Source organism: Oryctolagus cuniculus, chromosome 20, assembly GCF_964237555.1.
Source record: "Oryctolagus cuniculus chromosome 20, mOryCun1.1, whole genome shotgun sequence".
Taxonomy (NCBI): Eukaryota; Metazoa; Chordata; class Mammalia; order Lagomorpha; family Leporidae; genus Oryctolagus; species Oryctolagus cuniculus.
Window position 1 is genome coordinate 17,245,501 of NC_091451.1, and position 15,170 is coordinate 17,260,670.

Sequence of the window (15,170 nt, forward strand, 5' to 3'; positions counted from 1 at the left end):
AGAAAAAGACTCATATTACTAAAATCAGAAAAAGAGAACGTTACTACCAAACTTTTTTTAAGATATATTTACTTATTTGAAATTCAGAATTACACAGAGAGAAGAGAGGCAGAGAGAGAGAGAGGTCTTCCATCTGCTGGTTCACTTCCCAGTTGGCCGCAACAGCCGGAGCTTCGCCGATCCGAAGCCAGGGGCCAGGAGCTTCTTCCAGTTCTCCCAAGCAGGTGCAGGGGCCCAAGGCCTTCAGCCATCTTCTGCTTCTTTCCCAGGCCACAGCAGAGAGCTGGGTCAGAAGTGGAGCATCAAGTCTTGAACCGGCGCCCATATGGGATGCCAGCACTTCAGGCAGCAGCTTTACCCACTACACCACAGTGCCAGCCCCATTACTACCACTCTTAAAGAAGTAAAGATAGCCCACTATGAAACTATAATTCCCACAAATTAGATAACTAGATGAAATGGAAAAATTCTTAGACACAAATTACCAAAACTGAGTCAAGAAGAAACACAAAATCTGAATAAACCTATAGTAAGTCAAGCAATTAGATTAGCAAGTTAAAAAAAGAGAAAGAAAATTCAAGGTCCAAATGTATTCACTGCTGAATTCTAATAAACATTTAAAAAAGCATTTATACCAGTCTTTCTCAAACTCTCCCAACACATAGGATTCTTCCAACCCATTTTATAAAGACAGAAGTAGCTAGATATCAAACCTAGACAAACATGTCTCAAGAAAATCATAGACCAATATCTTTTATAAAGATAGACCAAAAATGCTTAAGAAAATACTACTATACCAATCCAGCAACATATAGAGTGGATTATATGCCATGATCAATGGCGTAGGAATGCAAGGTTGGTTTAACCTCATAAAAATTATGTATCAATAAAAAAGACAAAACCTATATGATGAATTCATTGGATACATAATTAAAATGTGAATAAATGCAAACCCTTTTGTGATAAAGGCACTCCAACTACAACTAGATAGGAATTTCCTAAACTTGAAAAATGGCAGCTATGAAAAAACAACTGTGGGGGGCTGTCGCTGTGGTGCAGCAGGTTAACACCCTGGCTTGAAGCCCCGGCATCCCATATGGGCACCGGTTCAAGACCCGGCTGCTCCACTTCCAATCCAGCTCTCTGCTATGACCTGGGAAAGCAGTAGAAGATGTCCCAAGTCCTTGGGCCCCTGTACCTGTGTGGGAGACCTGGAAGAAGCTCCTGGCTCCTGGCTTCGGATTGGCCCAGCCCTGGCCATTGTGGCCAACTAGGGAGAGAACCATTGGATGGAAGTCCTCTCTCTCTCTCTCTCTCCCTCTCTCTCCCTCTCTCTCCCTCTCTCTCTCTCTCTCTCTCTCTCTCTCTCTCTCTGCCTCTCTTCTCTCTGTGTAACTCTGTCTTTAAATAAATCTTAAAAAAAAAGAAAAGAAAAAACAACTGTGAATATCTTAGTAAAAGACTAAATGTTTTTGATGTCTTGACTTTACATTTCTATGCAATATTATACTACCAGAGGTTCTATCTAGGTAAGTTAGGCAAGAAGAAGAAAAAAACAAAACTTTCAAAACTTTCAAATGATATTTGCTGATGGCATGATCTTGTATGTAGACAACCTTGAAAAATTCAACATTTGTTGCAGCTGTGAAGATGCCTCTTGGGATGCCTGCAATCTCATATTAGAGGACCTGCATTCAAGTCCCAGGTGCATTTACAATCCCGTCTCCTGCTAATGCATACTCTTGGAGGCAGTGGGTAATGGTTCAAGTTGTTGAGTCCCGGCCACCCACGTGGGACACTCACATGGAGTTCTGGTTCCTATTTTTAACCTAGCCCAGCCCTGGCTCTTGCAGACATTTGGGGAGTGAACCTGTGGATGGAGAATCTCTGAGTGTTTTAGAAAATGAGTTCAGCTAAATTGCATTACAAGATCAGTATACAAAAATTAGTTGTATTTCTAATCAATTGCATTGAATATTCTAAAAATAAGAATATAAATTCATTTATAATAACATCAAAAAGAATATGTGGGGATAAATTTCACAGAATTAGTGTATCTTAGTCTATTTTTCTATTGTTATGACAAAATACCCAAGTCTGGATACTTTATGAAGAAAAGAGGTTTATTGAGCTCACAGTTTTAGAGGCTAAAAATCCATGATTGAGTGGCCACATCTGTCCTGCCTCTGGTGAGAACCTCAGGGTGACAGCAGCACAGTGGCCACAGTGCACGCTAGAATGATCACACAGCTAGACAGCATGCCAGGGAGGTTCAGGAATCCGGCTTGCTCTCTTTAGAACAGCCCACTGAGGGAACTGACTGGAGTCCTGTGAGAAGTGTATTAGTCTCCTCCAAGGGCAATGCCCACAGTAAGCTCATAACCTTCCACCAGGGTCTACCTCGTAACGGTGCCACTCCTCCTACCCGCTGAGGACCAAGCTTCCAGCATATGAACCTTTGGTTCAACATCATAAAAATCAACATAATATAGCATGTCAGTAGAAAAGGGACAAAACCCACGAGATCTCAAACCATATCTAAACCATAACTTAGTATCAAATCTGCCTTCTAAAAACTCAAAACACTGGGGAAAGAAATTCAAAAGAAGACAGACTTTTTTCCATTCTTATAGGATATGGCATAAGCCTCAGGCTGTTAGAACAATTTAATGCAAACATGGATATCAGACCAAATCATATCATTTATATCAGCAATAGCAATGACTACATTAAAAAAAAGCAGAGATGCCTGTCTGCCCTGTGGTCCCAGTTTGACATCTGGTGAATATTGTGATAAGATGAGGCGTAGGTCTTTGTCATATTTGAGAAACGAAGCTCATCCACAAAGGCTCTGAGACGATGATTTTCATCTTATGGCAAACCAGTGGGAATCCAGTATTCAAAACCAGAATGTCGGGTAGTATGAAGCACCGTGTGTGCCACTTTTGCTGACAAAGGACTGTAGAGCAGACCACAACTGCAGACAGAAAGCCTGGTTGGAGAAAACCAACTTTAGCTAACACCCAAGGAAACCCAGCACCTAGCCCTCAGGTCCCTGCTTACCCCTCCAAACTTTATCTTACTCATTACTAACGTACCAAGAGAGACTAATGAGGTGATGTCATCCATTCGGTTTAATCAGATCCTTGATGTCAAGGCAGTACATGCAGTAGCTGGCAGCTGGGACATTGCTATTGATGAATTCGAAAATGGTGGGCAACTTAGAGCTACCACGGATGCTTTCCAGGTATTTAAGACATCACACCAAACCATGCCATGAAGATCACCTATGCCCAGAAATAGTAGTTGAGATAGTCACCTTTTAAAGGCTTTTGTGTAGTTAGATTTATAACATTTGGTCCGGTCATTTTAATAGTTGGAGGTGGAAGTGAAGTTAAGGGACTTAAAAAGTATCTGATCGCTTTCTTTTAACTTATTTATCTACTTATTTATTATTTATTTCTTTATTTGAAAGAGTTGCAGAGAGAGAGGGAGAGAGATAGTGATCTTTCATCTGCTGGTTCACTCCCCAGATGGCCAAAATGGCTGGGGTTTGGCCAGGCCAAAGCCAGGAGTATCCTCCAGGTCTCCCACAAGGGTGGGGACGTCCAAGCACTTGGGCCATCTTCCACTGTTTTTCCCAGGCCATTCACAGGGAGCTGGATTGGAAGTGGAGCAGCTGGGACCCCAACTGGCACCCACATGAGATGCCAGCGTCACAGGCTGCAGCTTCACCCACTACACCACAGCACCAGCTCCCTGGTCTTTCTTTAGTATTAGCGAGCTGTAAAATATGAAGACCTTAATTTTATACAATAAAATTTATTTCTATTTTATATTTTATTTTTTTTAAATATTTATTTTATTTATTTGAAAGACAGAGTTACAGAGAGAGATAGAGACAGAAAGAGAGGTCTTCCATCCACTGGTTCACTCCCCAGATGGCCACAATGGCCAGAGCTGCGCCAATCTGAAGTCATGATCCAGCAGCTTATTCTGGGTCTTCCACGTGGGTGCAGGGGCCCAAGGACTTGGGCCATCTTCTGCTTTCCCAGGCCATAGCAGAGAGCTGGATCAGAAGAGGAGCAGCCAGGACTAGAACCGGCACCCATATGGGATGCCAGCACTGCAGGCCAGTGCTTTAACCCATTACACCACATTGCCAGCCCCCTCTATTTTATATTTTATATAACAGACATTATCTGTTCATGGATAAGAAAATTTAAAGTTAGTAAAATGAAAATACTCCCTAAATTAGTTTATAGATCATATGCAATTACCATTAAAATAGTTGGCTCCTTTGAATAAATTGACAACTTCATCCTAAATTTTGTATGGAAATCCAAGGCGACCAAAAGAACTATATAATATTGAAAAATAAGAATGAAATTGGTTAATTATTGATTTTAAAATTTAATATACAGAAATCAAGACAGCAAGATACTGGCATAAAATAGACATGTCAACCAACGGAACAGAATTGAGAACTAAACCATTGCTTTCACAGTCAACTGATTCTAATAAGGGTTACAAGATAATTCAAGGAGTAAAGAGCAGTCTTTTTAATAAGTGGCATGGAGAAAACTGGATATCCACATGCACAACAATAGATTAGGACAGCTAATTCACACCATGCAGGAATTAACTCCAAATGGAATGAAAGTGTAAGCGTAAAAGGGGAAACAATATCCTTCAATGAAAACGTAGGTCTAAATCTTCATGGCCTTTGATTAGGCAATGGCTCTTAGGTGTGAAACCAAAGACACCAATTGCAAAGGAAAAATATATTAGACATCAGCAAAGTTAAAAACTTCTGTTCAGGGCCCAGCATTGTGGCGTACTGGATTAAGCCACTGTCTGCAATGCCAGCATCCCATATGGCCACTTGTTCCAGACCCTGCTGCTCCACTTCTAATCCAGCTTTCTCCTCTGGCCTAGGAAAGCAGCAGAGGATGGCTCAGGTGCTTGGGGCCCTGCATCCATGTGGGAGACCAGGAAGAAACTCCTAGCTCCTGGCTCCTGGCTCCTGGCTTCAGTCTGGCCCACCTCTAGCCATTCAGGCCATTTAGGGAGTGACAGCCCCGCCCTGCCCCGCCCCCATAACTCTACCTTTCAAATAAATAAAAATAAATCTTAAAAAAAAAAAAAAACTTTTTTCCTCAAAGGATACCCTAAAGAAGTAAGAATATAACCTGCGTAATTGGGAGAAATAAGGGAGAAGGGAGTTGTATCCAGAATGTAGAAAGAACTCTTAGAAGGCAATAACCCAATTTAGAAATGGACAAAAGGATATAAACAGACAATTATCCTAGGAAGATATACAAATAGACAATACACACACACAAACATGTTCAATGTCACTACCCATTAGGGAAATGCAACTCGGAACTACAATAAGAAACCATTTCATACCCATTTGAAATGGCTTCAAATACTTAAAATTGCTGCAGAGTAAGTGATGTAATCAGAACCCTCATTTACTGCTGATGAAATTGTGCATCCTTGTAGGAATGGTTTTATAGTTCCTCAAATATTTAAAAACAGAATTACCATATGACCCAGCAATTCCACTCTAAGTATGTGTCTACTTCAAAAAGCATGTGGAAAATGGAATTGAAAGATAAGTTTATTTTGGTACAAAATTTTTTTCTGATATCCACACATAGATTGTTCAGACTACGCATTTTCCCTGACCTTTTTGAAGACCCCTTGTATACACCTAAAGAAATGAAAATATCTCCAGACAAAATTTACACAAAGATATCAATAATATTATTGATTGTAATAAAAAATGTGAAAACAACCCAAACATATGTCTGTCAATTGATAAATGTGTCAACAAAATGAAGTATATCATGGAATGGAATAACATTGGACCATAAAAAGGAAAGATACATATTCAACATGAAGACATTGTGCTAAGTAAAAGAAACCAAAAGGCCACACGTCAGATGAGTAATTTATATGAAATATTCAGAATAAACAAGTCACTAGAGTCCACCAGGGGTTTCCAGGAGATGGATATAAAGGACATTGTAAATGACCATTTGGGGTAACAAAGCGATCTGGAATTAGATAGTAGTAATGGTTGCACAACTTTATAGACTAAAAACTATGAATTGTACAATTATTTCAAAAGATTTATTTAAAAGGAAGAGTGACAGAGAGAGAGGGAGAGATCCTCCATCTGCTCGTTCACTCTCCACACGCCAGCATCAGCCAGGGCCGGGCCAGGCCAGAGCTGGGACCCTGGAGCTCCAGCCAGCTCTGCCACACAGGTGGCTGGGACACAGGCATTTGGGCCATTTCCACTGCCTTTCCAGACTCGTTAGCAAGGAGCTGGATCAGGAGCAGGCACCTGGATATGGAATGCTGGCACAGCAGGCAGTGCCGTGAGGCTGGCTGCTGTACCATTTATGAGTAGGACGGTTTGTGAATTACGTCTTTATAGTAAACAAACGAAGTTAGAAAAACTGTATACACATGCAAAAAAATGAAGTTGAACCCTTTTCTTACACTATACATGAAAATAACTCAAAAGGAGTGAAAGACCTAAATATGAGAGCTGTGATGCTAAAATTCTTAGGAGGAATCACAGAACAGCATCCAAAGCACAAGCAACAAAAGAAAAAAGAGGTAACAGGACATCACCCAAGTCCAAAACTTCTGTGCAGCAAAGGTCGCTATCCAGAGTATGGAAAGACAACCCACAGAATGAAGAAATGCTTTACATGTCCTGTAACGGATCAGGAACTTTTATCTAGAACACAGAAGGGACTCCCGCAACAAAACCGGAGAACTCTCCTAAAGCATGAGCGAGGGATGTGACGGACTCGTCTCCATGCAGTGAATGTTGTTTGGTAGTAAAAAGAAGAAAAGGTTGATTCAAACCACAATGTAGACGAATGTTGATACCTTAGAGCAAGTATCACAGAATTCCCCATGTTGTATAATTTCATTTAAATGAAATGTCCGGGGTGGCATTCGGCACAGAGTTCAGATGTTTGGGACACCCACATCTCATATCAGGGTGCCTGGGTTTGAGTCCTGGCTCCACTCTGGATTCCAGCTTCCTGCTAATTTGCACCTTGGGAGACAGAAGTGATGGCACAAGTATCTGGGTCCCTACCTTACATGTAGGAGACCCAGATGGAGTTCCAGGCTCCAGGTTTTGGCCTGCCCAACCCCAGCCATTGCAGGCATTTAGGCAGTGAACCAATGAATGGCAGGGATCTCTCTCTGTGTATGTGTATGTGTATGCCTTTCAAATAAGATGAAAATTATTTTTAAAGAAATATTAAATACATAAGTGAAGTATCCAGAATGGGTGAATCCATAATGACATAATAATGGAAAGCAGATCAGTGTAGCTCTAGGACTAGGGGCGGGGTGCTGGTGAGGGCTGGAGGAGGTGACTGCTGATACGTCTGGGATTTCTCTGGGGTCTGATAAAAATACTAAAATTGATTGTGGTGACGGTTGTACAATTCTAAGAACACATTAAAAATAAGTGTGTCCTTCAAGAGGGTGAATTGTGTTATATTAAAATTATATCTCAACAAAGCTATTTTTAAAAAAACTTTTTGCAACCCTTGGCTGACCTTGCAGTTTCTGTGTGAATTTGGAGAAAACCAGGAAGTTGCTGGAGACTGAAGAGAAAACCCGAAAGGGAGAATTCGCCCCAGGGTGGTGAGGCAGGGCTGCCTTTCCTTCACCCTGAGATGATGCAGGGCTGGGGAGAGTTCGCTTCTGGAGCCCGAGCTGACACCCTGGAAGAGACGTGCACCTGGACAACCTAAAGGGAAAGGCGATGGCGGGGAGGCAGCCCCATCCTCCACCCCGGGGTGCAAGGTACAGGGGACGGCTGTGGGCGTGTCTTGGATCCTGCCCCAGCACAATTTATGGGGATGGAAAAGTCCTATGGGATGCGGAAAGGCCGAGGGAGGCATCACGGGTGTGCAGAGGGAGCGTGCACACCCCTTCACTGAGTGTGTGCCCGGGCAGGGCAGCTTTACACGCCTGCTGCCAGCAGGGGCCATGAGGCGCTTCAGGGGTATTCAGAATTTAAACGCACACCCAGACGCTCGGTGATCAAGGTAAATAATAGTCTGATACAATTTTTTTTTCTTTTTTTTGGACAGGCAGAGTTAGACAGTGAGAGAGAGAAAGAGAGAAAGGTCTTCCTTTTTCTGTTGGTTCACCCCCCTACATTGCGGCCAGTGTGCTACGCCGATCCGAAGCCAGGAGCCAGGTGCCTGGTCTCCCATGCGGGTGCAGGGCTCAAGGACTTGGGCCATCCTCCACTGCCTTCCCAGGCCACAGCAGAGAGCTGGACTGGAAGAGGAGCAACTGGGACAGAATCCAGCACCCCGACCGGGACTAGAACCCGGTTAGCCTAGTGAACCACGGCGTCGGCCTGATACAATTTTTTTAAAATACTATTTATTTATTTGAAAGGCAGAGCTACAGAGAGAGAGGAAGAGAGAGAGAAAGGTCTACCATCTGCTGGATCACTCCCCAAATGGCCACAATGGCCACAGGTAAGCCTATCCAAAGCTAGGAGCCAGGAGCTTCTTCTGGAACTCCTACACGGGTGCAGGGGCCCAAGGACTTGGGCCATCTTCTACTGCTTTCCCAGGCCATAGCAGAGAGCTGGATCAGAAGTGGAGCAGCCAGGACTAGAACCGGCGCCCATATAGGATGCTGGTGCTGTAGGCTGTGGCTTTACCCATTACTCCACAGTGCCAGCCCCAATAAAATCTTTTCAGAAAGCAAAATTAAGGTAAAAATATCTACAATGAGAAAAATATCTGAATTTTAAGTAAGAGCATCAGTAACAGTGCCATGCAAGCCACAGTGGCGCCTGAGGCAAATGGAAAGATAGGTGTCATCTACACTATGCATATTTAATGTGTATCTTTAATGGTTAATTTTTCCCCAGAACATTAACACTGTTGAAAAATGTGGAAAACTTGAAAAATGCACTGCAACCACATTACTTTAAATATTTTATTTATGCCCAAATGGATTTATTATTTTAATTTCCTGGCTTTAATGGACACAAAGTCATCAAAAACATTTTCAAAATCGGCTTGTCTGCTTATCTCATTTGCAATTGAGAGGATTGCTGGGTTTGACAATTTGTCTCGACTAAGTAACACTCTAAAAAAAAAATTCTTTTTAATTAATTTGAAATGTGACAGAGATCATCTGCTGATTCCCCAAATACCTGCAAGAGCTGGGCCAGTTGGAAGCCAGGAGCTGGGAATCCAGTCTGATCTCTTGCCCTGAGAGGACCCCAGTGCACGAGCCACCTTATGCTGTCTCCCAGGGCGCGCATCAGCAGGCACCCAGAATGCAGAACAGAGCGACCTTGAACCCAGGCACTCTGGTTTGGGATGTGCCAAACACCAGCCCCTGAAATCATGTTCGCATTAGTTTCAACTTATCCTGTCTTGACTTTGGCATTTTGTTCTTTGTGAAATTTTATACTAATTTCAGTTCTTTAAAATGTTTACATTAAAATATTACCTATTCTGATTACTAAGTTGGAGGCCCCTTAAATTTTATAAACAAATGGGGCCGACCCTGTGGCGTAGTGGATCGGCTCAGCTCCAGCCATTGCAGCCATCCGGGGTGTGAATCAGCAGATGGAAGACCTCTCTCTGTCTCTCTGTCCTCTCTCTCTCTCTCTCTCTCTCTCTCTCCTTCTGCCTCTCTGTAACTCTGACTTTCAAGTAAATAAATCAAAAATAAATAAATAAATAAATAAATAAATAAATGTTAGAAACAGATCTCAGCCCTACTGCCAGCCTTGCCAACGCCTGCCCCACAAGGTCTCTCCTGGCCTCTTCCCTCTCCTCCGTCTGCCCTACTTTGCCCTTGCATGATCAGCAATGACCTGGGGAGGGAGGAGGGGGAGCAATGGCAGGCGTGCTAACTCAGGAAATCTTCAGGATCCACTTGGGCCTGTGAGAATGCAGACACAACACAGATATCAATATATCACCATGGATATATTCCTATTTTATGTGTTCATATATATTCAGCCTCCGTAATTGGATAAACCAGTCTCTCATAATAAATCTATAGCCTATATGTACACACACATCAGCCTACATGCATATCTTATACCATTCTATCTCACACACATATTGTATGTACATAAATTTATTACAAGGGATCGTCTCATGTGATTATACAGGATGCAAAGTCCCACGATCTGCCACCTGCCAACTGGAAGCCCAGGAAAGCTGAGAACATAGTTCCAGTTCAAGGGAAAGGCATGAGAACCGGCAGAGCCAATCCCAGAAGGCCCAGGCAGAAGGCCCAGGCAGGAGCACCAGTGCTCCAGGTCAGGAGACGTTAGTCCTCACTCAAGAATAGACAGGAGGGGCTGTATCTTGGGAGAGCGGGTTAAGCCACCTCTGAGAACCTGGCCCCCATGTCAGAGCACCAGTTTAAGTCCCAGCTGTTCTGCTTCCCACCCAGCCCCCTGCTAATGCACCCAGGAAGCAGCAGGTGAGAGCCCAAGAACTTGGGACCCTATCATGGGACTCCTGAAGGGAGTTCCTGGCTCCCGGCTTCAGCCAGGCCCAGTCCCTGCTGTTGCAGTCATCTGAGTGAACCACTGGATGGAAGAGCTCTCTCCCTACCTTTCTCCCTCTCTCTCTGTCACTCCTGAAAGGAAGAGGAGGGGGAGAGGAGGGGAGGCAGGGAGAGCAGTCCACCCTGCAGGACCTCTGTGATCTCTGCAGGCCCTTCATGGTGCAGCAGGAGCAGGTGCAGCTCCGGCCTCAGGGTGCTGTTTACTCAGTCTACCTACTCAAATGCTAATCGCTCCCCAAAGCACCCTCACAGAGACACCAGACAAGGTAACCGTGAATTAACCACAGCCAGGCCACTTTCCCGGCAGCAACCTGTGCTGAAGGGGAGAGGATTCTGCCTCTGAGAGCAGCTGGAGTGTCGGCCCCGTCGTGGACCACACATCTTAGTGCCTGAGGGGGCAGCGGATGTTGCGACCTGACAGGAGCAGATGATTTTTCCCAATCTGAGAGTCAGGAGAGGGGCTGCCCACAGCAGATTTGAGCCAGGACCTGTGGGTCAGGGTGCCATATGGTTGCTTTGGACTCCACCATAGAAATCAGGTTTTTTTAATTTTTTATTTAGTTTCATTTTATTTGAAAGGCAGGGGCTGGTACTGTGTCGTAGTGGGCTAAGCCTCCGCCTGAGGCACTGGCATCCCACATGGGTGCCCATGCTCCTAGCTGCTCCTCTTCTGATCCAGCTCTCTGCTATGGCCTGGGAAAGCAGTAGAAGATGGCCCAAGTGCTTGGGCCCCTGCACCTGCGTGGGATTCTCGGAAGAAGCTCCTGGCTCCTGGCTTTGGATCAGCCCAGCTCTGGCTATTGCAGCCTTTTGGGGAATAAGCCAGCCAATGGAAGACCTCTCTCTGTGTGTCTCTACCTCTCTCCTCTCTCTCTGTAACTCTACCTCTCAAATAAATAAAATCTTAAAGAAAGAAAGAAAGAAAGAAAGAAAGAAAGAAAGAAAGAAAGGCAAAGAGGTAAGAAGGAGAGAGAGAGAGACAGAGAGAGAGGTTTTCCATCCTCTGATTCACTCCCCCAAATGCCCACAACAGCCAGGACTGGGCCAGGCCAAAGCCTAGGCCCAGGAACTCAATCCAGGTCTGCCGTGTGTGTGGCAGAGTCAGCTACTACTGCCTCCCAGGGGGTGCATCGGCAGGAGGCTGGGATTGGAGGGGGAGCCAGGGTTTGAACACGGGCACTGCAGGATAGGACGCAAGCACCCCAAGCAGCATCTGAACCCATGTGCCACACGCCTGCCCTCGGAAGTCAGTTCTTTTGGCCTGCATCACCTGCCGGGCAGCATTGCCCCTCCACGAAGCAGCCATGTATAAACAGAGGCTGTGGCTGCAGCCGTTCTCTGGTGCTTTCTGTACCTACGTTCCCAGACCGTGACTGGCTCATGTCATTGTCTGAAAGGTGCAGCTCTTTTTCAGCCCTCTTCCCACCCCTGCGAGAAAACATCTCCTCTTCTTTGCCCTTTAAAAGGCTTCCTGCCCCATCCTGGAGTAGGAACCATGCCTTTATGCTTCTGATCTTTTCATCTAAACTGACAATACACCTTTAATTTTAAGAATGAATTTTAAAATCAACAAATCTCCAACTACTTTCTTTTCCCTCCTCCAATTATAAATTTCCTTTTCAGTCTCACTCAGTCTTATCTTGGTTTTAATATCTTTCCCTTCCAAGGTTATTCTGCAACAGTTTCCTATGGGAATGCCAGGTCCTCTGTGTTCCGTGTCTCTATTAGTTTCTGTGTCTCTGCACCAGGAACACTTCCAGGGCAACAACTCAATTACTCCGAGACAATGGGAAAGGGAAAGCCACCTGTGAGGCCAGTGACAATGTCATTTGTATGAAGTCAGTGTAACTGGCTGGAAAGCTCTGTGAGAAAAGAGAGAGTACTCTAGTCTTCAGTAAGTCGGAGAAATAGAGACCAGGGATGGCATTTGGCCCAGGGTTCAGATGCCAGCAGTCACCCACATCACATGTAGGAGTGTTTGGTTCAAGAGCCAAGCGCTCCCCTTCTGATCCAGCGTCCTGTAAGTGTGCGTCCTGGGAGGCAGCAGGTCTTTAGGACTGGCACACCTGGTAAACTGAGTCCCGAGTAAGAAGGACCCTGAGGATGTCAGGATGGAATTTTATGGCCTGAGATTCTGCTGGGTCTGGCTCTTACAGCTGCCTGCTTGCCTGGGAAATCGGAAGCTGATAAGAGCAAGTGTGTACATTGTTGACTTCAGTGAACACCTGTCAAGGGAGTCTCTGTTCAAACTCACCTTATCACAACAGATGTGAGTCTCTGCACCTCGGCACAGCCCCGTGCAACAAACAGCATACATGGGCTGTGGCCCACTGCCTGGTGAGATGACTCCTCAGAACCTGCACCCCACCCAGGCAGCTGCCACCTTACTTTCCCCTTACTCTGCTGTCCTGTCTTCAGTAAGTATTCTCCACTTCCTTGCATTCTGGGGACCCTAAAAATCCCAGAGAATCCCTGCTGCCCACATGGGAGACCTGGATTGAGTTCCAAGCTCCTGGCTTTGGCCTGGCCCACTCCTGGCTGTTGCAGGGATTTGGGGACTACTAGACAAGTGGATGGAAGCTCGCTCGCTCTCTCTCTCTCTCTCTCTCTCTCTCCCTGCCTTTCAAGCAAGATGAAAATAAATAAAAATGTGAACATTGTTTAAAAAAATAAAAATAGAAACTAAAAGGAGGGGTCTGCTAAAGTTTGTCAAGTTCCCCCATTTTCCAGGCTGCACAGGAGATTACAGCAAGTTGGTCATGACTTCTGTTAAGAAGCCGAAGGGAATTAGGGACCTAATGCCAAGTAAAGTTTGCTCAGGGGTTGCACATTCACCCACCAACAGGAACTCCAAAGCCAAGTCCATGTACAAAGCTGGCAGAATCTAAGAAAACCCCACATGTTAATAAATAGATATAGATATAGATATAGATATAGATATAGATATAGATATATACTTAGAAATGGTCTCTGTTCTCACAGAACTGTTGTCTGTCTTACTTCTCAAAACTTGCAATCCCTTTGGTCTTTCTGTTTTTACAGAATCATGCTACTTCCTTGAATACTGCTTTAAGAAAACCAACAGGGTGAGTATGATAGCAATAGCAGCTGACACTCAGTGTGACATACAAAAGAGGGAATAAGGGAGACAGTGAATGAAGGAGTCTACAAGCCCCCTCTAGTGGGGACGGCTGCCACCCAGCACTAGCACTGTCACCATGTGGGAACACTGACTTGTGCAGCCACATAGTTCTGTTTGCAAAAAATCCAGGTGTTTGTGTTATTCCATCTTCCATCCTATTCTGAAAAGTTGAATTGGTTTGAACACTGTGGGCCCCTACTGATGGGCTGAACTTTCCCAGAGGAACACACGCCACGCCTCCTGTACACTCAAATGTTGTCACGCTTCGCTAAATATTTGTATAAATAAAGTAGGAAGAGGGTCATCTGTTTAGTTCCCTTTTCCTATGAAATATAGAAATACATACATATTTACAAATACACACGGGTTATATATGTATAAAACAAATTCGGATTAACCCAGTAGTGTGCAGGACTCTACCAGGCCCCGTTCAATCTCCCGTCCCCAACAGCCCTGACCCAGGAGCATGTTCAAAAAGAAGCAACTCAGATGCAATATAACAGCTGCCCCTCGAGGTGAGACTTGATTTAGAACTCCTATTTGAAGCCATTGCTTGCTTCCTCTGTCCACAGCTTCTTAGTCCATGGACTACAAGAAGTGACTCCTGCTCAGAAGCCACTCGGACTTCCTGTTCCCATGTGTCTGACTTCTGGCCTCCCTAAAAGGTCATTCTCAAGATCATAGTAAGACTGGCCTTGTGAGACTTGGCCACTACTTACCTGGGGCAGCTGGCCGTGCCTGAGAGGCTTATAGGACAATGGGTGTTTCTGAGGTCTTTTTCCTGTAAGGGGGAGGGTATGTTTCACAGTCAGCAGCCACTCCCAGCAGCTGGCCGTCCTGTCATCCTGTGATGAAGGGCATCTGGGATACCACTAGATGCAGTAGCCACAGAGCCCAACACAGCCCTGTTACGGCCACACAGAGGGCAAGTGGATGTCACTGAAGCGTCTGTAGGAGTTGAGGGCTGGGCCACAGGACCCGGGGGCTCCAGAAGACGAGAGAGAGATCAGCAGAATCCACGGGAGCTCAGAGCACCTCCAGCAGAGTGGGAGAGGAGACCCCATGCCAAAAAAAAGAATGAATGCGCCATTTCCGCGGCCCCACTGGGGAACATGGTTCAAGATGTGGCGATGTGGCGAGCACCCTGGGGCGGCTCCCTGGGTAACAGTCAGGTCCCTCCTGGGCTTCCGTCCGCAGCCGCAGCAGCCGCCATGACGGCGGCCCCAGGAGGTCGGGGACGGCGGGTTTCCGTTAACGGCGAGGACGGTCTACACTGGCGAGGAGACGGTGGCGCTCACCAGGTCTGTGGAATTAATACTTTTTCCGTTAAGAATCGGGTTTTGTAAACATTGGGACAGTCTATGTACTCGGGACTTAATGTGTCTAAGATAGTCTAGAGAATTTAGTATGTTAAAGAATA

At 45.2% G+C, this 15,170-nt stretch overlaps 1 long non-coding RNA gene across 4 annotated transcripts in view; it reads left to right on the top strand.

Moving 5' to 3' along the window:
• The first annotated feature begins 13,662 nt into the window (after positions 1-13,662).
• The window catches only part of LOC103345766 (uncharacterized), a 47,398-nt gene continuing 45,890 nt past the window's right edge, over positions 13,663-15,170 (top strand). For 3 of the 4 annotated variants that reach the window (XR_011384900.1, XR_011384901.1, XR_011384903.1), the window contains exon 1: positions 14,320-15,051. This is a non-coding gene — a long non-coding RNA (uncharacterized lncRNA). Of the gene's footprint in view, positions 13,695-14,319; positions 15,052-15,170 lie in introns of those variants that run through there. The other variant, XR_011384904.1, reaches the window with a different exon arrangement.